The sequence below is a fragment of the Chionomys nivalis genome, chromosome 3, assembly GCF_950005125.1.
Source record: "Chionomys nivalis chromosome 3, mChiNiv1.1, whole genome shotgun sequence".
In the NCBI taxonomy this organism is placed as follows: domain Eukaryota; kingdom Metazoa; phylum Chordata; class Mammalia; order Rodentia; family Cricetidae; genus Chionomys; species Chionomys nivalis.
In genome coordinates, this window is record NC_080088.1 from 109,894,135 (window position 1) to 109,919,254 (window position 25,120).

Here is a 25,120-nt window from a genome sequence, read left to right on the forward strand (position 1 = left end):
GCTGTCCCTCCTAAGCTTTCACTTGTCACGTTGTGAAATGGGAACCCTAAAATGTCACCCACCTGGTGCGTATGCAGAGTTATATGAAACAGGCTAGGGCAGGGCAGCCAATACAGCTGGTCACTTAGCTGTCCCTTTAAGGCAGTGGTGACAGAGGGAGAAACTGAGGCTCAGGAAGGCTGTGACTGGTGAAAGCAGAGGAGTTGGTGCCTGCCTGACTAGGTCTCTTGCCTGCTATGGTGCCCACCTCCTTCCCTCGGTTGTGGAAGAACAGCTAAGAAGAATGGGAATAGGCCTCTGGTCAGAGATCAGGATCCAACCAGATGACCTTGAGCAAGCTACTCCAGCTTAGCTTCTTGGTCTGCATGAGTGGTTGGGCCCACAGCACACAGTCCAATCCACCTTCTGCTGGCACTGAGTGGGTGGTTGCTGCTTCATTCTTCCCTCACTGGGCAGTAAAGGTTAGTAGGGTGCTAGCACCAGAAGGTTGGGGAGACTATGAAACCTTCTGTTTCTTTTCCCCTTCCTTCCTTTGGCCTGACCCCCACTGGCCCAGGCTTAAGGATAGAGCTGAAAGAACTTGTTCCAGGCTGGAATAGGTCTGGATGAAGTGTGGACACATCTGCAGGCTGCCATCCTCCTCCTCAACCATCTGGAAGCTGGCAGGCCTGAAGGACTCCGTGGCCCTGGCCTGGGCTCTGACAGAGTTCTGTCTGGCCAGTGCAGATGGAGGGCGTGATTTACGGTGCTGTGAGGGAAGAACTCTCCAGTGGTCAGCTTCCACAGTCTCTTGCTTTATGGCCAGAGTTAAAGGCAGCTGTTTGGATAATGTCTCCAGAGCACTTAAGCTGACTTTCCTGGGCTAGAGAGGCCGATGGAGACCTCGGTGACATCATGTGTGAGCCACATGCACCAGATTTGAAGCTTTGGGGCAAACACAGGCCTTGGCCAGCTGCCCTTCAGTGTAACCTAAGGATGTTGGGTCCCAAACTGGGGCCAGTCAGGATTGCCTTACCTGGGAAGCCACCTCTGAGCTTTCTGAGCATCTGAACGTACCTCAGGGTTCCACATTCCCTAACTACTTTAGTTCTGTCCGCTCCAGACTAAGCTGTTACTCTGAGCCCAAGCCACCCCTCTAAGTCTGTGGTTCCCCAGGGATGATGAACTTCAGATGAGACAAGAACTTCTGAAAAGCACTGCCTAGTTCTCCTGGCCAGGCTAGCAGTTCCACAACAAAAAACTGGGGACCCTAGGATGTGGCAAAACTGGCTCCATAGCCCCCATGCTTTCCATATGGGCTAGCCCACATCTCTTGCTCAAATGGCTAGAGAAGAGGGCCTTTGTCTGAGTTGAGGGGCTGGTCCCTGGAAAGCAGGTTGTCCTGCCTCTGGCCAGAGCATTCAGACAGTTCCAGCCCAGCCTAGGCCTGCTGGCTCTGTGCCATCTTACACTCTGTTCTAAGCCCCACTGGCCCTGCCTCCCCAGCTTCTGAGACTCTGGGTGTCTTGTGCTGGTAGTCAGTGGGGGCAGGAGACAGCTGAGCCTGATGAGTACTGGTGGCTGTCTCTGCTCAGGTGCCTGTTTGTCCTTGCTGTTATTTCAGAGACAAGATAACCCTGTTCATTGGCAATCCAGCTTTATGCAGGGTAGGGAGGATGAAATATATGGGGTGTGGGGGACCACATTCTGTCTGATGGGTCTCTGAACTCCATCTGGATCATTCCATAGAGCTGACATCTGTGTTCTCCAGCCCAGCTCCAGCCCCAGGTGGGTGGTTCTGAGAGGGGGATGCGAGCTACTTCCCCAAGGGTAAGAGGAGAGAAGGCACATGGGAGTGTAGGGCCTTTACCTGGAGTCACCTTCAGCAGGGCTGAACTTGGGTTAGTTTATTAATTCCTGCATTTAAAAATAAGCATTCTAAATTAAATATTTATTCAAGATAAATATTTAAAAATATTGAGATAGTCACATACCATTCAGTCTACCCATTTAAAGTGCTGATCCTGGCATTGTTTAAAATATTCTGAATTGTGTAATTATCACCACAGTCAACTTAAAAATGTGTTCATCTCCTCAGAACCCTCCACTTCTCTTCAGACCCTCTTCCCCAGGCTAATCTGTGTCTGTCTTATCGCCTGTCCTAGATGCTGCATTGAGATAGAATCCTGTAGTCTTGACTTACTCTGGTATCTGTCGCCCAACATGATGTTTTCATGTTATCCTCATAGCGTGGATCAGTCCGTCATTCCTTATTTATGGCTGAGTCATTGCATCATGTGAGCAAACCCCATTTGGTGGCCAATGAGTTTTTAAAGGATGACTCTACATCTTAATACAGTTATGAGTTAGTGAGGGGACAGGGGGATGGGCACACTGGTGGGGAATGTAAACAGAAGCAGCTTCCCAGAGGCCCTCGGGGATCAACTTAGAGGCTGAGCCCGACAACCTCTCTTACACAGCTGGTTGTCAGGAACACTGATGAGACCTGTAAAATGGGGGTCTCCCAGGTTGCCTGGAGGTTTTCATTTTCTCTTTTCAGGACTCAGGGAGATCTTGTAGGTCGTGAGGACAGGGCTAATCCAAGGCAGACACAGCTGTGCCTGAGGAGGCCACAGCAGGAGGCGGGAGCCCCAGAGCCTCTTCAGTTTCTTCTTTGAGGAGCAGATCTGAGGCCTGGAGGAGGCTTGCAGGCAGATCCGGAAATTGAACCCAGATTAGAACCAGTGTGATTGATAACAGCCTAGGCATTAGAGGAAAGGCAGTTAAATATTTGTTTAATCTTGCTCTGATTGTCTGTCTTTTCAAACAGTGATTGCTGACCATGTTTATGCCCTGCCGCAGTGCTTTCTGGAAAATGGGGTCCTTTTATTCACAGGAAGAGCCCCTTTCTGCTAGTTCTTAGTCCAAAGGTACCACTGGGGTCTCAGACACAACCCTCAGCTTCATGAAGTGACCTATCACCGTCCATACAAGCTGAATGCTGACTAGGGGGCTACCCCACCCTAGGGATCCCTCAGCCTCTAAAACAAAGTGAAGGAACAAGGAAATCAGAGTGCCTCTCCGACTGGTGCCTGACAGGAGCCAGTAATTGAGTTCCCCTTGCAACCCAGCCACCCCCAAGATGAGTGAGAGAAGAGGATACTGCCGTGAACATGGTCTCACAGGTTGTAGGTGGACAGGATAGCGTGACTCTCCAAGGTCATGAAACAGCCCAGATGGTGGCTTGTCTTCTGTGAGAAACTTCAGGCCAGCAGCCAGGCTTCTGTGGGCTGGGGTCAATAGGAAGGTGCATTCCTGTGTGAGTCAGCATGGCCCACCTAGTGCTTGCTTTGCATGTGGCATGTCTGTGTGCCAGTTTCAGTAGCTAGAACTGGCTCTCTGGGTGAGTGGTATGCCAGCTTGAGTCTCATTGACCTCAGCCAACTTTCACCACACAGGGGAAGAGTTCCTTGTACCCTGAACCATGGAGCTCCGGGTGGAAAAGTTAGATGTATAGATTGGGTTGCTTCTTTCTTCTCATGAGTGGTGTAAGAACAAAGTGGGGAAAATGGATAAGCCTCAGTTATGTTCTCCTGTGAGACCAGGAGGCTCTGGCAGCTGGCAGCCAATGCATTTGTCACCTGGGTACTATACTTCTGAGTGGCTGTAAATTGCACACCCCATGAGGTGGCACCTGCTGCCGCAGGTCACTCAAGCACCTCAAGCAGGTGGCCTCCTAATGAAGTGGCTCAGGACAGGGACCCTGCTGTGAAGTCAGGCACCTCTGCAGGTGGTGGGGTGGTCAGATAGAGAGAGGAGATGCTCCTGGCTGTTTCTGTAAGACCACCTACAGCTGGGCAGCCAGGCCTGGCAGCAAGGGAATGACTGTGAGTGATCCAAGCCCTTCCTGCTTCTCGGCCACCTGTGTGTCTATGACCATGTCACCACCTAGCTCAGTACTAGGTCTCTCTGCCCAAGAAAGCTGGACAGGGGCCAACAGGAATCTTTGACAGTCATGGAGGATGGAGGTAAATTAAGATACCTAGAGCAGTTGCTGGGTCTTTTAAAAAATATTTATTTTGATATGTTTGTACATGTGTATGAGGGGAGTACAGAGTCCATGACACATGGGTGGAGTCAGTTCTCTCCTATCACAAGGGCCCAAGGGGTCACCCTCAGGTCCCAGGCTTAGTGGCAAGTGCCTTTACTACGGAGCCATCTTGTTGGCCCTAAACTACTGGCTCTTGAGGAGCAGTCCTGTAACATGGCTGTATCGCTGGCCAGGCCTCTGGCCCCCTTGGAGCCCAAGTTGTCCAGAAGATTTTCATTGGGAATTAGCCGAACTAGACCAGACACTGGCTGGCCTTTAATGACCAACAGGACTTAGGCAGTTGCCTTCTCTGGGCTTCGTGTCTGTATCTGTAAAGAGATAAAATGCCTGCCTTCAAGGACTGCCTGGAAGATGAAAGGACAAGGTAGGATCAAAGGTTGGCGCACAGTGTGGCCATGCAGGTGGCCTCCAGGGTCCTGCCTCCATGGTCATACCCGTATGTTGTCCCCTCCCACATCGAGGGGCTGTCCTGTGTATCTAGTAGGGTGTTGCAAGTGAAGTGTCACTTTTAAGACAAAATTATAAAAGACAGAGGAGCTTTCTCTGTTTTTTCTCTTGCATCATTTGTTCCTGAAAGCTGCTGTCTTGTGGGGACTATGGAGAAGCTCTCTGGAAAGTTCTGGAATTATGGTGAGATTCAGGGGTAGACTTCTGGCCATCAGCCTATACCTGATGTCAGTCACATAAGTGGGTTCTTCAGAAGTGGCCCTTGTAGCCTTAGCAAAGCTTTCAGATGACCATAGCCCCTGCCCTGGCCAACTTATTATGGCTGTTGAATGACCCAGAGCACAGCCACCAGCCAGTGTAAGGTAGTGAATGGTTATTATCTGAACCATTATTTAGGGTGGGTGCTGTTTTACACAGCCATAAGATCTTGCACAGGGCTCTGTGCCTACCAAGTTCCTTTTGTCCTGGACTGAGGCATCTTCGTATCCAGGGCAAAACTGTTTTATTTTCTGCAAAGGTGCCTCTTGGTGGCTCTGATGTGTATCTGCATGTCTTGATGGCCATAGCAGGGTTTCCGTAAAGAGCCTTGCTTTGCTGTATCCATGGTCTGGAAGGTCCCAGTGATGCCCCTGCTTCATGGTCTGTACCCAAGGGCTGATGAGGCTGTGAAAGATCAGCCTCGTTCTAGAGCAGTGTGGCGGGGACGTCTCAGACTTGTCTGATGAATGGCAGTACCGGGATGAAGCAGGGATGTCTGGACCCTTGTGAATGTGGAGGGAAAGTCTCCTCTATGTTCTTCTCCCTCTCCCTCAGCTTGACCTGTTGGCCGCTTGAGATGCCAGCCTTGCTTCCAGGTTTCTCACTTTGTTCCCCAGCCTACACCAGGAGGAAAAAGGACCTCAGATGGAGCTTCATAAAGAAGTAGACAGCTAGATAGCATCGTCCTTTTAGGTGCCCCTCAGCCTTGCTGGGGAGGAGGCGTGACTTCTGTTTGTCACTTTCTTGCTCACAGAAGGAACCTGAAAAAGACAAACTCTAGTGCTCTCAGCGTACCAAGGTCCTGCCACCTGTGCTCACTGCACATGTTTAAGGATGGCTTAGAACCAGCCAGCCAAGACACTGTGACCCCCTGTGCCCACAGCGGCAGCCCTTGAAGGCTTCTCTTACGCGTCATCTGTCTTGAGCGTTTCATATATGCTACACATTCTCTTAACCATGTCTGAATACCTGCTATGTTTTTAGGACTGAAGGAGATGTAATTCCTATTTTGTCTTTTAATTAGTCAGAATTGGACATATAAGCAGTGTGTCATTAGTGATCAGGCTGACATTAGTGACCAGGGTGAGAGAGACAAAGGGGGAACACAGAGGCCACATGAGAAGGACATTTCCAGAGAAGGCAACATTGTTGCAGTGACACTGCATATGAGTCCTTGTGCTTCCTGCCTCTCCTGCTTTAGGGCTTACTTGAAGGGCATCTTATTAATGAAATGTGCCTGTTCCTTATCCTTTTTAGCATAAAGACTAACCTTTTCCCTCAGTTTTTCAGAGGTTTGTTAGAATCACCTGTAAAACTCCTTTGGGGTGGTACCTTTGAAGGGTGGTAGTGGCAAAGAAAATCTTAGCTTATCATATAAGTTACTTCGCATTTGTTTATTTAAGCTCTATATTTCTCTGTCACTCCCACCTTCACCCTACTTCCAGTCCACCTTCTAAAGCCAACAGCCAATATTTTAAATGCCACCGGTGCGCTAGGTGTATTTTGAGCACTGGGGATTGATCAGGAAGCCACATGAAATCCCTGCCTAAAATATACGCTTTGATCATTGTGGTGGTTTGGATGAGAAATGCCCCATAGATTCATATATTTGAGTATTTGGTCCTTAGTTAGTAGAACTATTTTGGAAAGGAGGTGTGGCCTTGTTGGAGGAAGTGGGGGTGGCCCTTGAGTTTTTAAAAGTCAAGACAGGCTCAGTTTCTCTGTTTCTGTCTCTGTCTCTATGTATCTTTATCCCTCTCAGTCTCCAGCTTGTGGATAAGATGTAAGCTCCATCACCACTCCTGCCTCTTCACTGCCATGGTCCCCACCATGCTCATAATGGACTCATCCCAATTTAATGTTTTCTTCTGTAAGTTACCTTGCATGATGTCTCTCCACAGCAATAGAACAGTAACTAGGACAACAGTGTAAATGCAGGAAGAAAAGCACGCGAGGGAAGGGAGTAGAGAGAGGTTTTAGATAGGGTGCTAGGAAAGGGCATCTCTGCAGACCTATATAAACCAAGGAAGAAAGCAGCAGCAACAGGGGCAGTGATCCTGGGATAGAAATATGCTTAGCACGTTTGAGAAACAGTGAGACTAAACAGAACAAGAGAGGAAAGGCCGTAGGAAGTAAAGAGAGAGCCCCAGAGAGCCATCCTGGGGGACTCAGGTCATGGTGAAGACTTTGGAGAAGATTCTGAATGTGAAAGGGGTCCTGGGAGGATTTTGAGACAGTGACATCATTTCCTGTACGTCTACATCTTAACTTGCTCACTGTGGGCCCCTGGAGCAAGAGGGTTAGCAGGACCCACTTAGAAGTTCTGTTTGTAGCGGCATATAAGTCGCCAGCTGGAAGTTTCTAGGTATTCCTAGGGACTTGCTTGGAGGGCAGTCTAGCATCATGCCACCAAGCTGGAAGCAGCTTCCCCTCCTGCCGTGCACATAGAATCTTCCACCTATGTGAAAGACCCCCGTGTCTGTGGTTCTCTGGGGTCTTGGAAGACCTCATAAGCCAGGGGTGTGGAGATCATCTCTTAGCACCCAATCCTGGCTCAGAGGGAGTTAACTGTATGCTGTATTAACCTAAACAGCTAGACTAGGGGAATGCAGTATGGAGCTCTCAGTCCTGACCCTGGGGAGACTCAAGATGCACCAGGCCTATCCCGCCATCCTGTGGGGTTCCCAGGAGATGTGCTCTGAGACCTTTCCCTCAGGCTTCCCGAGGTTCCCCATGTCAGGACTGTGGAAGCAGTTGGGGTCAGCCTCTGCCTGCTCCAGGCTCCTCTGTACCTCCGTCTTTGCTTCTTCTGATATACGCTATGGAACAACGTTGACCAGCTTGAGCCTGGAGGAGTGGAGCAGAGTTTAAATCCTGTTTCATTACCTCCTAGCTGTGTGACCTGGGGGCAAATTACTAACCTTTTTGCAATTTGGTTTCTATGCATGTAAAATATAGAGCAAAGGGTCAAATCAGTTCATCTGCATGTTGTGAACCTTAGTAGTGTGGCTCAGGGTAGCCCTGCGCCTGGCCACCCTTGAGTGATTAGTGTTACATGGTAGCCTTCTTGAGCTTTCTGGGATGGCTGCCCTGATCCTCTTAAGAAGAACATTCCTGCATGATGGGGAGATTATGGTCATAATCCATTTGTCCTTACCATTTATGACTTGACCAGGGCCCTGCCATATGCTGAACACTGTTTGTGCGTCATTTATGTAGTCCGTGAAAAAACCGGAGAGATATATACTAGGAAGTCCCCATCAGTGTAGAAGGGAGCCCAAGCCTCCGAGGGATGACGGAACTTGCCAGGGCCCTCTAGCTGGTTTACAGCAGTGCCAGCCCTTGGCAGTCAGTTCAGAATGGCTTTCCTCCAACCAGAAAGAGCCACGGGGCTGGGTGCTTATCATGAGCAGGCTGGGTTCTGGGTCTCCTGTCCTTGCTTGTGGTGCCCGTCTCCCTGGCCCCAGTGATCTTCCCTGCCTCTCTCTGACTGTAGATGGTCAGAGAGGAAATTCTCTGTAAAAATACAAATAAACAAAAGAAGCAAATTATGTAACATCTGGGGCTATGCATTCCAGAGAGAGGAGATGGCCAGTACAAAGACCCCTCTGTCCCTCCCAGACAAGGTGCTCCCTGGGCCTTCACAGCCCTGCCTGCCCTCTGGCATTTGGCATGCCATAAGCTATCAACAAAACAGGAAACCTTGGCCCAGGGACACTGGGCAACACAAGGGTAAGAGAGGGGCCTGCAATAGTCACCATGGAATGGCTGGCACTTTTGTATTTCCAAATGGCATTTGAAAAGTGGCCTTCTGTTGTCTTGTATTTTTATAAGACATTTTACACATACTGTAAACTCTTCCACGCTGGTCATTTGTAAGCACATAGGTCAGTCACATGGACTGTATTCACCATGCCATGTGGTATCACTCAGCCTGCTTTCAGAATTTTGCTTGTTTGTTTATTTTATTTATTTTTTTTTGAGACAGGGTTTCTCTGTGTAGCTTTGAAACCTGTCCTGGAACTCACTCTGTAGACCAGACTGGCTTCAAATTTAGAGATCCGCCTGCCTCTGCTTCCTGAGTGCTGGGATTAAAGGTGTGCACCATCACTGCCCAGCTTTTCAGAATATTTTTATCTAACAGATACTCTGCCCATTGATAAATGCTGTTCCTTCCCATACTATGCTGTCTGTGGATGTCCTTCTGCTGGACAAGCCACAGAGTGGCTCACAGGACATGCGACCTTTTGAATTTGGCTTCTACCACCAGGCAACATGTTTTCTGGGCCCATCGATGTGGTTGGAGCAGACATTTTGAAACAAGCAGGGTGTCTGTGCAGTGTCATGAAGTGATGCAGGAAGGGGAGGAGAAGGTGAAGCCCCTCCATCTGTACTCAGTAGGTGGCAGTGACTCCTGCTGTCTCTGCTTGGGCTCAGCTCTGGGTTCTAGATCGGAGCACCTGGAAATGCACAGACCCTGCTCCACACTCCATGCTCCCACAGCTCCATAGCATCCTGGGCTGAGTGCCTAAGTGCTGCTCATCCCTGCCTTGCTTCCCATTTGTGAAATGGAAAGAGTTCTCTGTGCCTGAGTCAGCTAAGGGCCATCCCTGTGTTCCAGTGTGAAGGGCGCGGGGGCGGGGGGAGGAAGGCTGGTGGTGATTCTTACACTGTGATTGTCTTATTTATTAAAAATTAATCGAGGGGCCTTGATGCATCCGGACTTGAGAGAAGCTGACAGGTCATGTGGTCTCTGAAAGCACAGGGCTGGTAATCCATTTTAAAAAACATTTTCTTCTTCTTTTTAATTTAATGGAGGAAATCATTAGCTGGGAGATTGGTAGCACTGATTTATTTCTGTTTTGGGGAGGGGGGGGCAGGAGAGAAGATCGCCTCTAATTGCCGCTTGTTCTAGAAATACGCCAGCCAGACATTCCCATCAGCTGGGACTGCTGGTTGGAGGTAGGGGATTGCATCACATCGTCTTCCCTTCAGACTCCGGGAGTGGCAAGGGGCTCTCTGGGTGCAGGTAGGTGGCCCTGACGTCGGCAGCAGATTTTCACAATAGTAGCAAAGATGCTTTTGGTGCCTCGATCCCTCAAGTGAGCCCGAGTGGAGTGCACTGTGTAACGCTGGGGGGCGGGTCCCCCAGATAGCCGTGTTCAAGACTTCATTCCCAGGGAAGCAGGAGCAGGACCCCCCATCTGGGAAAAAGGACTACGTGCCTCCTCTGGGGCTTCATCTGGTTCCAAGGGGAGGCAACTGGGTTCACCCTAAAAATAACCAAAGATGCAAACAGCCACGGAGTGCAAATGTTTTTCCTATCTGTGGCCAGATCATTTAAAGGTACAGCTGTCCTCTGCTGCCACAGTGCTCATTTCTCCTAGAGCAGAGAGTAACTTTGAGGTGACCTCTGAGCTTTATAGGATCCCCAAGTTGAGGTCTGCCTGACTCACAGACCCTGAGGACCCAGCCCAAGACAAGGGGTGCAGGCAGACCCAGACAAGTACGGTCATATCATGAAGCCTCCTGGATTCGAAGGTGGGGTCCTCTTGTCTTCAATTTACAAGTCTGTCCAGCTCAGAAAAAAAGATGAGTAAAGTAGTTTTGAGAGAGAAGATGGCTGTAAATAGCTAGGCAGGATGTGGAAAAGGTGAGAGGTGAGTTGCCTCCAGGGTCGTGGGCCCCGCTGCAGAGCAGGACTGAAGGCCAGCCCTCAGCCTACCCTCCACAAGGCTCTGCTCCTTGGGTAGGATGTGTGTTCCAGGCACTTCCGGGCCTCCCACTCTCTTCTCTGCTTCTCTCTGTACTGAGTCTCCTAGGCATCTTTAGATGGTGGCTGGGAGTCCTGCATCATGGCACAAGACTTTAATTCTAGCATCCAGGAGGCAGAGATAGGAGTTCTAGGCCAGCCAGGGCTATATGGTGAGACCCTGTTTCAGAAACAAAACAAATACACACTGTAATTAGGAATTCTTAGTTCTCTAGAAAGTTCTCCCTGGATACGCCACATCTGAGAAGAATACCCTAAAGGGGCTAACCATATGAGAAGAGCCATAGTGAAGTTTTGGGGAGAGTCCTGCCACACTAAATATGGCCACACCTTAAGGGTGGTGGGCTTGGGCTTCAGGACAAGTGGCTACGTCATTGGGTAGGACCAGGAATCAAGTCTGCATCTAACGCTGGGCCTGGCAGAGACCTGCGAAGTGAAGTACTAACTTGCAGCTCCTCCATCCATCTATTGTTGTGCATTCAGTCATCCTGCCGTCCGTCCGTTTCCCATTCACCTGTCTGTCCATTCTTTCATCCCTCTGCCTGAGTACTCACCCATTATTCATCCGTTCAGAACATTCGCTCAGTGCCTGTTGTGTACCAGGTATTCTTATGTATATACCCTGGGATACAACTATGAATAACCGCTTAGAAGCCTTCATTCTAGTGAGGTAGACAGTTGTGTTTTTTTTTTTTATTTGGTTGGTTTTGGTTTTTTGAGACAGGGTTTCTCTGTGTAGTCCTGGCTGTCCTGGAACCTTATCTGTACGCTAGGCTGGTGTCAAACTAACAGAGATCCACCTACTAGATTAAATCCCAAGTACTGAGAACAAAAACCTGTGCTACCCTGGCCAGCATGACAAGCATGAGAAAGGAACATGCTGCAGCACGGATGGACTGCTAAGTGAAAGAAGTCAAGCCTAGAAGGACAGTGGTGTAATCCCGTGCTGTAATGATGCTGCCAAGTGGTCACTGGAGTCAGAGTCATAGAGACAGAAGTAAAATGGAGGGTACCAGCGTGAGGTGGGAGAGGAGTTAGCGTGTATGAGTGTAGATTTGGTTTAGGAGATGAAAAGGTTATAGAACTAGTAGTGAGGCCGCATAGCCATGTTAATGTTCTCAGTGTCACTGAACAAAGCACTTACAAGCTATCAGGATAATAAATGTTAACATTTACCTCCATTTGGAAAATAAAAACAGCGAATAGTACATTGTATGTTAGGTAAGGATTGATATCATGAAAAAATGAGATGATCAAGGGAATACCAGGACAGGAGTCGGGGTTAACTGAGTAAGTGGTCAGAAGACCCGAGTAAAATGGACTTGGGCAGAGGCTAACAGGAGGAGACCGTGCCAGAATAAGTGCCCTGTGGGAAGAGGTGGACCCCAGTCTGGACAGCAGGGATAAGGCAGGGAGGCCACTTGGGGTTTTGAGCTGTGGGAGGCAAGATGTCCCTACAGGTTTGTGGTGGGTCCCCTGAGCCTTCTGTTCTTGGAGCTTAAGAAGCTTGGAGGCAAGGGAGAGCTTTGCAGGAAGGGAACAGACCTGCCCTCAGCAGCACCTGCCAGCTCAGGATAGGAGAACAGTCGCCCCCAGTGTACCAGCCCCTCCTGTAGAAGGCAGAGTACTGCATGTGACCTGCACATGTCCTCCTGGACACCTTACCCACCTCTCTAGGTTACCTGGAGTGCCAAACACTCCGTAGAACTGTGTGAGGAACTTCCACACTGCACCATTTCCACAGTGACACCATTCAGGGAATAATGTCGAGAAAGAATTCTGCACATGCTCAGTACAGACAGGATTTTTTTTCCTCAATATTTTCATTTCAGCCTGTAGTCGGCTGACTCTCTGGATGTAGAAACCACAGAGATTGAGGCTAGCTGTGGCTATGTTTAAATTTGCCCCATTTGTTGCAGTCTTCATGGCCACATTACTGTGGTCCCACATATGCTAGGCAGGATCAGAGTGTGGTCTAGGATCATGTGAGACCATCTATGCACTGGGAACAGCAACGGGGGGTGGGGGGAGCGGGGGGGGGAGCGGGGGAGTGGTCTCGCTGAGCAACCTACCCTCAGCCTAGCCCGGAACCAAGGTTGTACTCTGCATAACCAAACAGGGTTCTGCCACTGCATGGAGATGGTAGGAAAGTTCCAATCTCGAAGACATTCCAGAGATGACCTCAGGAGTTGCTCGGGGAGACGAGGGAAGGCAGTGGTTCTAGAACAGGGCAGAGAGGAGGCTCCAGGTCAGAGGTTCAGAGACTCTTGTCATTATGGAGTCTAAGGAGCCTACTCCCCAGCTGCTGTCTGTCTGGTTCCCTGAGAGCCCCACCACATACCCGCTGTCCTTCTAGACAGCCCCTGAGCCAGGCTGCAGATAGACAGATCCCCACATCCAGGCAGCTGAGGTAAGTAGAGGGAGGAAAGACAGAGGTTGAGGAGATAGGCCATTATTTCTTCTACCTTTATAGCTGACCTGTCCTTGGCAATCATCATAGCTCCATGTGAATCTTTAATTTCATTTATAAATAAATGTGAAACCAAATGAAAGGTTCTATCTCCCACTGATACTAGCCACATTTTGAGTCTCAGTGGCCACTTAGACCTGTGGGATAGCAACGACTGCCCTGGCTGGTGCAGGCATAGAGTGTGGCCATCGCCATACAGTGTTGCGTTAGGCAGCACCTTGTCTCTGGAGCAATGCCATAAGATAGAGACTTGAGAGGCTGAAAGAGGGGAACACTCACCAGTTTACAGCACAGCCAGGAATGCTGGTGGCACTGGAACCTAGCTTCATCTGTCAGAGAAGGCATGAAGTGGGAGTACTCATGAGTCCTCCTGCTCAGCTGGCAGCTTCCCTGGACAGAGGAGACTAAGGCTACTTGGAGTCTTCTGCCTTCATCACCATGTCAGATACGGGTGAGCTTTGCTTATTGGAAAGACAGGTGGCTAAACATTCCATTTAGGGTCTCTTGGGGCTTGGAGATGAAGTGCCCAGAGCACTTCCTCGGGTTCTGGGAGGCGGTGGAGGAATAAGAGGAAAACTCACATGTAGAAATAACCCACATGTCCATCCTGTGATGTGTACATATGTACAATGAGGTCTATCTAATCAACAGAATGTTACTCTGCCGTGAGGGAACAAAGCAGCCTGCATAGGGTATGGCATTGTATTAACTTTGAGAACATTTTAAGTGAAAGAAGGCAGTCCCAAAAGGTTGCATGCACTTTGTAATTCCATTTGCATGAAGCACCCAAAGCAAGCTTGTCTGGACAGTAGATTAAGCCGGTGGTCAGGGAGTGGCTCTCCCATGTGTCTCCTTTCAGGTGATGCAGATCTGGGCAACTAGATAGAGGTGGTGGCTTTACCACATTGTGGATATTCTTCATGCCACTGAAGTGCACGCTCTAAATTGACGAGAATGGTCAATTATGTGTTGTGTGTATTTTACAATAGAAAAGTGAGGACACAGTAGGAATCTGGGCAGTGAATATATGTATGTGCTCTTTATAACGTTTTCTGACTTATTCATTTGCAGGGGCATTTTCATAACAAATTATTGTTGGGGGAGCTAGGAAGAAAAAAATGTTTCCTTGGCTGCAGGTTTCAGAGGCAGGTTGGGTATAGTTGCCCTCAGATGTTCCCTCAAGAGCAACAGGCGTGGGAACACTGCTGTTTGCTCCATGCTCTGACCTAAAGTTTGCCAGCCAAGTGCACAGGGGAGACAGAGCATTGGATGCTGCCCCCACCCTTGCTTCCAAATGGAGCAGGAAGGGACACAGTGTCCACAGCCTCAGCTTTCCCTAAGTCTGCCAGCATCACGGTGCCCCCAGAAGTGCAGCTTGGAAGAGAAAATGGTCTTGTCTCGGTTTGTACCAAGGAAATGAAAGCACAGAGATGTGACCAGACTTGCGATGGCTCTGTGAGCTCCAAAGAGGGAACGAGACTCCAGCCCAGGCTCCTGCGCTTCCCCCAGTCACCTCTGCAGCACAGAGCCTGTGTGGGGCCGGGGGCAAAGCCGTGGGGTTTGCACAGCAGTTGTAAGGTTGGGAGTATGCAGGTGGGAGATACGGCCCAAAGTAGGCCTGGTCCAGGGTGCCCATGCTATGGTCCCTTCTTTAACCAGCAGGTGCCCAGCAACCTCCCATCTTGGCTTCCTGCCTGAGTGGCTCTGGGCCACAGAAGCCTTCCTGTGGGTGGGCATCCCCTCCTTCCTGAGGGTGGAAAACTATGACTCAGGGTTTGGTGGCTGAGTTTTAGAAACAGGAGGCAAGGATAGAGTGGCAGTGCTTCTGAAAATCCTGGGGAGGGGACTGGGTCTCTGTTCCTGGGACTTTGACCTTGGGTTCTGAGAAAGCTGCATGAGGTTAGTGGCATGAAAAAGAGACAGGTCCAGGGTCCCAGCTGAAGGGTAGAGAAACAACCTGAGAGAGGGGGGAAGCTTTCTGGGCTTCTCTTTTCTTCAGGGTAACGGTAGTGGAGGACTGTTTTCGCCCACCGTCCAGCCATGCCCCACCCTGCCTTGGTGCACAGGCCAAGGCCTGTTTGGGGAGGTTGCCACAGCAGAACTGTGGGATTGGCTCTGCTGACGCCTTCCCCTGGCATATGGCTCCTCCGCCCGCCTCGAGCTCTGCCAGCGGCTCCCCTTTCTCCATGGCAACTTAGCTCAGTGGTCCCAGTGGAGGAGAGAGAATCAATTCTCCCTCCTTCCCGCCCTCCCGCTCCACTCCCCACCCCTTCCTCTCCTGCTTGCCTTCCTTTTGCCTCCGTTGTCCCTGTCTGGTGGCTCCTCATACAGCCAGGGTACTGTGTGCTGGCACTTCCAGGCATGAGCTGCCTGTAGCACTGCAGGCTGGGGGCGGCTCTCTGAGACCTGCACATGGGCAGCCAGCAGAGTCTACAGGATGGGGCTGCTGAGAGGGGCCCCAGCCAGCTCCTGCTGCGCGAGGCTCCAGCCCTGGTACTTTGTACCCCCTCCCTTACCTCACATTGGCTTCCTGAAAGGTAATTTTCTGCTTCTTCTTGAACATGTCTCAGCCTTAGGCTAGGTTTATTAGCGAGGAAGGCTCCATCTGGTCAAGGGTCTGTTTGCTTTCTCTCCAAAAAGCTGGGATAGAGGGAGAGCTGCAGGGAGAGGCCTGGTCTGGCCTGCCGGAGCACTGCCTGTCACAGCAGAGTTGGGGTACACAGCCCCTCTCCTGAATAGCCCAGCTCCTGTCTTCCTCTGGGGGCCAGAGACGGTGCGCTGCTGCACTTCCCGTTGTGCCTGTGACTGCTAGAGCACGAGCAGCCTGCTTTCCTAGAGCGTGGTCGCACCAAGGAAAGAAGGAAATTTAGAGACGCTCACGTGCCCCCCAGCGGGCAGAGCTCTGGCTACAGGCTGCCTAGCTTTCTAACTGACTAGTCCTTAATCCTATGAAAATGGGCACTCAGTGTGGGGATGTTTGTCCCTCCACCATGATTTCAAGAGGATGATGTCAAAAAAAAAAAAAAAAAAAAAAAAAAGAGGATGATGTCAGGAGACTCATCTCCTAGCTGACTTCAGGTGGACTGGTCCTGTGGGTATGTACTGTGTCCATCTTCACACACCCTGATGCCTTGGGACTGCCACCCAGCACAGCTGCTTTCAAATGGGATTCTCAGAATGGTGGGGGAGCATTCTCCATCTCTTCCCACCCTGGGAAAGGCATTCAGAGGAGTTGGTGGTGTTGACCCCTCTATAGCCCAGCCCAGGGGACAGGCAGCTCCCCCATGGCCCCTCCTTCCTGTGCAGCTGGCAGTGGAAAAAAAAAAATCCTTGGTTGTCAACAAGAACATCTCCTGTGTTGATGGAAAGTGAGGGCCGAAGATACCGGATTTAGCACCCAGTTCTTAGAAGCTACAGGCTTGAATGGTGTCTGTGTGTAAGCCCTGTCTGATCTTTAAATAGAAAAGCACATACCAAGTGGCCCTGTCTGACTCATGGGGAGCATCAAAGTTTGGTGTGGTGTCAGGGAATCCATATCCAACCCTGAAAGTGGTACCCAGCTCAGGAGACTGCCTGCAGAGGTGTTGAGCATTCAGGTGTGGTCCTGAGTTGTCAGGTGGTATGAGACCGAGGGTGAGACACACGTTAGCTCGCCAGATGAATAGAGGATAGCAAACTCAAGATCGTGTTGATAAGTCAGGCCGTGGCCACCTGATTGTGCTCTGTTTTTGATTCTACATTCTCCCTGACAGATTGCTTTGATAATGGCATCAGAACCTCAACAGCAGCTCAAGGCCTGTGTAGCTTTGTGGTTGGATCTATCTCTCCCATGACCCCTTTCTTTAAAACTACAAGAGAGCTGCCATAGACTATGTTCCTAGTGCCTCCTTCTGAGCAGTAAAACAACCCTGATGGGCAGGACAAGGAGGTTGTGTGCCTGCAGGCGCAGCAGAGCTTCCAGGCTCTGCACTCACCAAGACCCTCCTGGCATCTGGTGCTGTGCAGGCTTCCTAATGGCATTACCCATGTCTGGGGTTGTTGACTGGCTGTGAATTCTGATGGGTTTACGAGCTGTTGGTGCTGGGGAGGCCGTGTGCTGGTTTTGTTTTGTTTGTCTGAGAATGGAAAATATGATATGACACGTAAAGGCAAGCCCTCAAGTGCAGCTCCTTTTTCATCTCTGCTCTCAGCTTCTGTGGGAGGCTGGTCCAGTACTGCCACCACCACTGCTGCTATCACAGCAGGTCCTTCTGTCTTGGAGTCTTTCATGCTCCCCCAGGACCAGACAAGCACCCATTCAGATCATTCATTTGGCAAACCCAGAAAGGACAGCCAGAGTTGAGCGCAGAAGGAGAGGCAGGCTCCACCTCCAACTGCTTGTATCCCAGGTAGACCCTGAGTGCCGCCCTCCAGCCCTGCCTCCTCCCACCCAAGTCCTTGCTTAGTGGATGCTCCCAAGTGTAATTGTGATTGCGAGATTGCACATAGCACTGACTTACTTGAAAGCATCTTGGGGAGCTGCAGAGGGTGTGAGAGCAGCTTGGAGAGGTGGGAACCCTGGCTGCCGATGGCTTCAGCCAGCGAGAGTGTGGAAGGCTCATTCCAGGAAAACTGGAATAATCACCGTATTGGCTGGCTTTCAGGCGGTGAGTGGTTCTTTCTTCTTTAATTTGACAGGAGCACCGGGATTCAGGGAAGGGATGGCGGGAAGCTGGGGGAGCCTGTGCTTTGTGCAGACCTCATGAAGCCCTGATGCTGTACGGGTCAAGTTTGACGCATTTCTCCTGTTCTAGGTTGACCACTAGGCTATGCCCAGGCGAGACAGGCAGCTCTGCCCCTGTTCAGGGATTCTGAGGCTTAGGACAGCATCTGTCTGGGAGGTTGAACCTCTGTCCCCTCTTAAGGCACCCTGTCCTTAGCTCTTAAAAAGTCTCTTGGGGGTATTTACTGAATGACCTCAACTGTGCAGGAAGAAGGAAGTTCATGAGTTAAACATTCCCCTGTGTTCTTGTGATTTCCTTGAACACATACATACATATGTATGTACACACGCTCACATCTTTGTGCACTTATGCACATGTATACATGAACGCACAACATGCAGCACTTGTTCAGGCTATTCCTAAGTATGTACACACTTACACATGCATGTGCATATCCACATGTACATGAGCATAAACCACACACAAACACATGTGCCCCTTCTGCTAGCAGGAGCTCATGTATCTATTGACATTCTGCTCATGCTTGCATGATCTTAATATTTGTTCCCAGCACTGCAGGACCACGCACTTGTGCTTTTACTCATTTTTTTTCAGCTCAGTCTTACCTGAGTAATGCAGATTGTCCTTGTCCACTTCTAGAAAGAGAGCTCACCTTCTCCTATCCCTCTCTCCTTATCTTGTACAACAGTGTTTGGGGATTTACAGAGATTGGCATGTTCATCTGTAAGAGAAGCGCGCAGCTGCTCACTCACTGAAGATCTCTGGCCCCAAGCGAGGGGATTATCAGAGAGAGACTGATAAGCTTAAGGTGTGCTGAGATGCAAGCCTCTGTGAGTGGTGTGTATGTACAACTATCTGGGATGTGTGAATATGTAGAATACGCGCATCTGAGAGTGCATAGCTTGTGTGGTTTGTGATGTGTGTATAAATGTGGGGCATATGCTTGCATATGTGTTCTTTATTTATAAATATGCATAGCCTGTGAAACATTTACATTATGTGTGTATGTGAATGTGTGGGTGCATACATTTATTTGTGTGCATATATGTGTGGTCCGTGTATGTATGTGAATTCACTTGTGTGTAATACCTGTGATATGAATGATTGGAGCTATGTGCATGTGTATATTTGGTATTTGTATGACCATAGTGTGTTATGTAGATGTATGTGCTTGTATGTGGCATGTTCCTGTATATTTGTGGCATGCGTAGTGTGTTGTGTGTTTGCGTGTGAGTTATGTTCAAAGTGTGTTCATGTAGTATGCCCATTGTATTCATAGTATATGTGTAGTATGTATATCTACAGGGCTCTGTGAAAGTGTGTTGTTTGTGGTGTTATGTGTGTGACTGTGAAGGTACAAATGTACATATGTGCGGTATGTATGTGGTTTCTTATATGTGAGGATATATATATATATATATATAAACATGTGGTATGTGTATGTATATGCATTATGTATGTAGGGTATACCATATTCTGTGCATGTGAGTGCTGTACTGATGTGTATAGATGTGATTGCTATGGATAAAGTGTTTGTGTTTGCATTAAGATTTGTGCAAACGTGTGTATGTGCTCATATATGTGTAGTGTTCTGTGAGAATGTGGATATTTGTGTGGTGATTCATGTATGTATGCTTGTGGCGTGTTTGTGTGTTATATAAATATGTGGTGTGTTTATGTGTACATCTACAGTGCTCCTTTTTGGGTGTCTGGGCACCTCGGCTTCCTCTCCCTTTTCCATTTCCTGGCTCAGTTTCCTGAGAAGCTCTAGGCAGATGTGTTTGATATGACTGTCCTGGAGTCTTACTGATCATTACAATGGGTGCCTTCAGCATTTCATCTCAGTGGATACTGTGCAGACCCCATTTTCCATGCCGTCTCAGGGTTTGAACACCCTGTGCCATGAAGACAGAGCCAGAACTCAGCTCTCTGGACTGACTCGTTTCATCATTCACACATGCAGCTGCTCCAGGTGAAGAGCAGACCAGGCTCTTGCCTTGGGAGAAAGCCTGGATGGGGCAGAAGGGCAGCTAAAGAAGGCAGTGTTTGTCCCACCTGGCTTCCCTTTCCTCCACCGCAGCTGTCCGACGAGGAGGCTTGGAAGTAACAGTGGCAGGAAGTCCTGGCCCCAGCCCTCCCTCTCCCACTCACGATTCCTGCCCAGGCTACAGTTTAAGATTCAACACCCAGATACCTGCTCCCCCCCACCCCACCACTTTGATTAAGAGTACCCCACAGTCTGGAAGACTATGTGCATTGCAAAGTCTGTTTCCCTTATACCAGGGTCTTCGACATCAATGGCTTATGTGGTAGGGCCTGTGCCTCACTCTCCTGCCTGTAACATGGAGATAACACTGTCTGTTTCACACACCTAACATTCAGAACAGATGTGAAGTGCTTGGAAACAGATAGTGTGTGTTGGCGGAGTTGGGGGTGGTAGAGCTGCATATAGACAGGTCATTCCAGTGTCTTCCTTAATGGGCAGGACAGGTAATGCATGCATTTAGACACGCGCATAGGGAGAGGGCAGACACGAAGCAGGCAGTGCAAAGGAAGAGTAATCAACAGTTCTTGGTGTTTGTGTATGTATGGGAGTTTTTGTTTTCATTTTATAATTTTTATGAAAATTGGAGATTATGAAGAAAGATAATTTTTAAAAAAAAGTCTTAGACACTTGAGGACTCTTCCTAGAAAGTTGACAGGATGTGGAGCAACACAGAAGTGCCCTTACCTTAAAGAATCCATTAGAAGTCAAATGGCTAAAGGCTGTAGGTGGCTGTGCAGCTGTGGGATAAGGTAACAGACCATGGAGGGCAGGGTTATCAGCCTGAGGCAGTCTCCCCTAAGCAGGGTTGGGGTCCAGGGTCTGGGCCCAAGAGTCAGGCTCTGTTGCCCAGGGTGGCCCTTTCACGTGTTAGGTGAGAGGAAGATGGACCTGACACTGGTGTCAGGCATGGGCACTGTTTTTTTGTTCATTAATTTACTTTGTTTCTTTTTGGGTCCAACATGCAGAAGTGGGTTCCCGTATGAGGTGATCTTTGTTTATTGCTCATTGCTGTGAGCTCTTTTCACATAAATGTCCAACCTCAGAGCCTTGACAGCTGTCACAAGCAAGTACTAGGCCCACAGATCGAGAGTCTGGAGTCCCTGCTCCGTTCCATGAGAACTTCTCTGAGCTGCCACTGTCCTTTGACAAAGCCAGGCTTGGTGGAAATGAATGAACTGTGCAAAATGCTGGGGTGAGGGCGGGGTGTCAGATGAGGGGGGAACACGACACCTACCAGCTTAACTCAGTGTCTGTATTTTAAGCAGCTACCCATTCTTTGCCTCAGTTTTCCCATTTGGTGTCATAGCAGTCACACCCCTCACTAGTTCCAAAAGCAAGTCCTAAGGCCCTGTCCTCTCTCCTTCTGCCATCAGCTTGCTCATGAGGTCCTGGAGATAGCCTTGGCCTCTCTGAGCCTGTTTCCTGGTTTGCACGATAGGGTTAGTGATGGGTACCCTTGCAAGCCTATAGAGGACAAGAGGCATGGCATTTCTGCAGCACAATTTCTTCCATATTAGTGCCCTTTCTGCCTGGTGCCTTGTGCCCTTGTAAAGTACTTCACAGCTTTCTAGGTGTAGGCACACCCCTGATGGCAGACTTTGGCTGTGAACAGGCTTTGTCAAGGCTGCTCAGGCAGGGAGTAGGGATTAGTTAGTTTTAAAAACATTCTTGCTACCTTGTTTCATTTGCTTGGGGTGTATGATGTGCTGCTGGTTGCTGAAGCCCTATCTCCAGGACTGGGCCCTGGGATAGAGGGGATGGGGACCGGGCTGCTTAGGGGAAAGAATCTTCCTCAAACAGTAGAAAGCACAAAGTGGCAGCTACATAGATACAGATTTGAGTCCTACCTGTGTGACACATGGGACCTGCTGAATCCCATTGTACCATAGCTTCTTGATGTGTAGAACAGGGCAGTTGTCCCCACTGTACCTCACTCTGATTGCAGCTTCAAGTCTCTACTGATCATAAGAGGGGCACAGAACAGGTTATAATTTCTCAGGGCTTACCTCCAAATGTCCATTCTATATCAAAGTTTGTCCTTAGTATAGAGGCCATGACAGGCCCTCCAAATGCTCTGTATCTCACCAGTACAGACTCCAGTGTGCTCCCTAGAGCAGGCTTGCCTGGAGATGAGGGGCAGCATTGTCATTCACCAACCCTCAGGTGTTTCTGACTGTCCTTCCATCACAGGATCCAGGGGGCAGCTCTGTGTCTCACTGCTGGATCTCAGACAAAGCCACAGTGCAAAGGGGGGAACCTTCACAGACCCAGAGAAGGGGCAGAGACCCGTAGTCACTGAATTCCTGGCTAGCAGCCTGAGCTTAGAGCAGGGAGGTGTCTCTTCTGTCCCTGCTCACATCTGGAGACACACTTTGGGAGGATCCTTAAATGGCACATGCTGCCCAGCCCTCAGAGATGCCCCTCAGTAGCTAACCTGGGCTGAAGAACCAGTTGGTCCCCTTGAGAAGATATAGATGGGCTCAGATCTAGGCTCCTCCGGGTCCTCATTAGCAAGGGACTGGCCTTGTATAAGTCACTCCTGCCCAGTGTTAGGAAGCTGCCACCAAGTAATGTCTCCTCCCTCAAGCAGCTCTGCTTCCAGCCTCAACACAAAAGTGGATTACTTTAGTCGCCCCACCTCGGTCTCCAAGAGGCCCCCTCTGCAGGGACAGACCTTTCTGGCTGTTCATACCCACACAGCTGGAAGTGACTGTGGTGCTCAGCTTCCCAACTCCGGGCCTTTGGGTATATGACCCAGCACAAACCCAGCCTCCAGACCACTGTTTGATATAACCTCCTGTCTGTAGCCTGATAACATTTAGGGGCTCTCTACATGCTAGGGTAGGACCAAGACCTGCCTCTGTTTCCCCACTCCCATCTCTGTGTTGGGAGGAAGTTAGCAGAGCTTCTGGAATCCACTTATCTACCTCATCTTGGAGAACAAGTCTGCCAGCCTCCAGACTCCCTCCACTGCTCTGTACCCCTGCAGTCTCCTGGCTGGGTCTCACACCTTGGCCTCTTTGGGCTTGGTACTATCTGTCCATGTGATGGTGTCCAGTGTGCAGACTGTGGCCTCTCTGCCACCTTTCAGTTGTGTCTGTCAGCTTGCCATGGACTGTGACATCGTTAGGGCAGGTGGCTAGAATCTGTTCCATATGGGTCAGAAAAGTTGAGTGACCTTTCCAAGGTCAGAGAACTATTCAGAAACAGGGTTTGGAATTAAACTCATTTTCCTAACCAATATTTACTGGGCACCTTAGTTTGTTGAGCAGTCACTCTGGCTAAATCCTGGGGAACCACTTTGAATCAGGGCCTAAGCTTAAAAGCCATGTGTTTACATGGCCAAAGGGTAGGCCAGTGATAGCCAAGAGCAAAGTTGACACATGATGCCCAGGGGCCAGGAAAGGAAAAGGAAGTGCTCCCTGGACAGAGATCAGCGTGGAGGACTCCAGGCGCATGGGGACAATGGCCAAGTTTGGAGACACCAGAGCCTGGCTCCTGTGTATAACCTTTCCAAGCCTGTCCTGCCTCTGCTGTCTCTCTGTACATGAAAGAGGTCAATCCAGACCCTTGTCATTTTCCAGTGGTTTCTCCTTCACCCTGGGGAGATGTGTTTAAAACTCAATTTGCCGAGTCTCTCTTGGAAGTGTGATTCAGAGAGCCTGGGAGGGAGAGTAAAGAGTCTGAGCTTTTTAGATATATATTTACTTGGTTGTTTGCACAGAGGTGGAGGGCAGAGGATGACCCGAGAGATTCTGTTCTTCCCTTTTACCATGTGAGTTCTAAGAGTCGAACTGGGATTGTTAGGCCTGGCTACTGAAGCATCTCACCAGCCCAGGAGCCTGCATTTGAAAGAGGCTCACTAGATATTTCTAAAGTCTCACGGCTACACTCTGTTCTGAGCAATACCTGACTCAGCTATCTTGCAACCTTTTGAGCCCTGCTCTATACAACCAGCCTTGTGACAGTCCTGACCTGACTATGACTGTTGGCCTAGCAACCCAACTGAGAGGTAGGATGGAAAGGGCTTCCCTTGCTGCAGCATCTTTCAGAGAAACCCCTGTTAAAGCTTCCAAAAGCCTTGACTATTGCCTTTCCCGATTCTGAGAGGTTCTCAACTGGAAGCAGATTGAGAACCAAGGGAGAGGGTAGGAAGTCCTGTATGTCTTGGGCTGCATGTGATGCTGGCCTTTCTCCCTGGGTTAGGTCTGAAAGCTATTTACATGGGCTGATGCACATTAGGATTTTGGCCTGACCTGACCCATACAGGGGCCTACAAAAGACCAGGGTGGAGAAGCAGGGAAGCAGAGAGGCTGGGCAACAGTCAGCATGCTATGGGCTGAGTGGTCAATTCCCCTCAAGTGTCTTAACAGCCACAACACAAACAGGCTTCTTCTCATTAGCATGGGAAGGCTCCTTAAGTGCCCCAAGTTAATTGGAGCACAGCCCTGGTAACAACCCAGCAACAGACTGGCACAGTCCTGCGTAAGTGCTGAGGTTGCTCTCACTGATAAAGCAGCAGTGGTCCTTTCTCACAGTGCACTCAGAGCAGAAAGACTGGCTGGTAGACGTGGGGAAGCAAGGTGTTGTCTCTCCAGGCCGTAAGCCCAAGGCACTAGTTCCTGGAGCTGTGCGCTCTGACAGTGCTGAAGCTGGTGACTTAAACTGTGGATATTTCAGCACTGCTCTCTAGCCAGAAGTCTGGAGTTGTATGTCTGCTCGGCCACTGCACCTCTGATGACTCTGATGTGCAACCTCCCAGCTTCTTCCTGATTCAACTTGGGGCTACATCACTCCCCTTTGTCTCCATCTTCACATAGCCTCTACCTCTTGTTAGTTAGATTTTGAGCCCACTCTAAATCTAGTATGATCTTATTAGAAAATCATCTTGAAGGCCGGGCGGTGGTGGCGCACGCCTTTAATCCCAGCACTCGGGAGGCAGAGGCAGGTGGATCTCTGTGAGTTCGAGACCAGCCTGGTCTACAAGAGCTAGTTCCAGGACAGGCTCCAAAACCACAGAGAAACCCTGTCTCGAAAAACTTAAAAAAAAAAAAAAAAAAAAAAAAAGAAAGAAAATCATCTTGATTCATTATTTGTAAACACCCCATTTCCAAATAAGATTCCGTTCTGACATCCTACATAGATAGGAACTTGGGGCAGTAGAGAACATTATTATTATACCCAGCAGGCAAAATGTACCCCAAAGAATAAACCTACTGTACAGGCTAAGAAACATTGGCCTGGTAGCTGATCCTAAGAGACAGATCAGGTGGCTTCTACTGGCTTTCCATCCCATCACCAGCTAAGTTAA

General features: G+C 49.5%; 1 protein-coding gene and 1 long non-coding RNA gene across 9 annotated transcripts in view; one reads left to right on the top strand and one right to left on the bottom strand.

The window, feature by feature from the left end:
* Nucleotides 1-25,120, top strand: part of Pitpnm2 (phosphatidylinositol transfer protein membrane associated 2) — a 138,998-nt gene that overhangs the window by 42,875 nt on the left and 71,003 nt on the right. Inside the window, exon 1 of one of the 8 annotated variants that reach the window (XM_057764538.1) lies at nt 15,357-15,575. The exons of 6 other annotated variants lie outside the window; for them this stretch is intronic. The gene's annotated coding sequence lies outside the window, so the exon portion shown is untranslated. Of the gene's footprint in view, nt 1-15,356; nt 15,576-17,516; nt 17,685-25,120 lie in introns of those variants that run through there. One more of the 8 variants, XM_057764539.1, reaches the window with a different exon arrangement.
* On the bottom strand, nt 9,651-15,836 carry LOC130871214 (uncharacterized). The gene is made up of 4 exons (XR_009056836.1): nt 15,555-15,836; nt 13,318-13,428; nt 12,641-12,788; nt 9,651-10,728 (listed from the first exon to the last, which is right to left on the bottom strand). It is a non-coding gene; the product is annotated as an uncharacterized LOC130871214 (long non-coding RNA).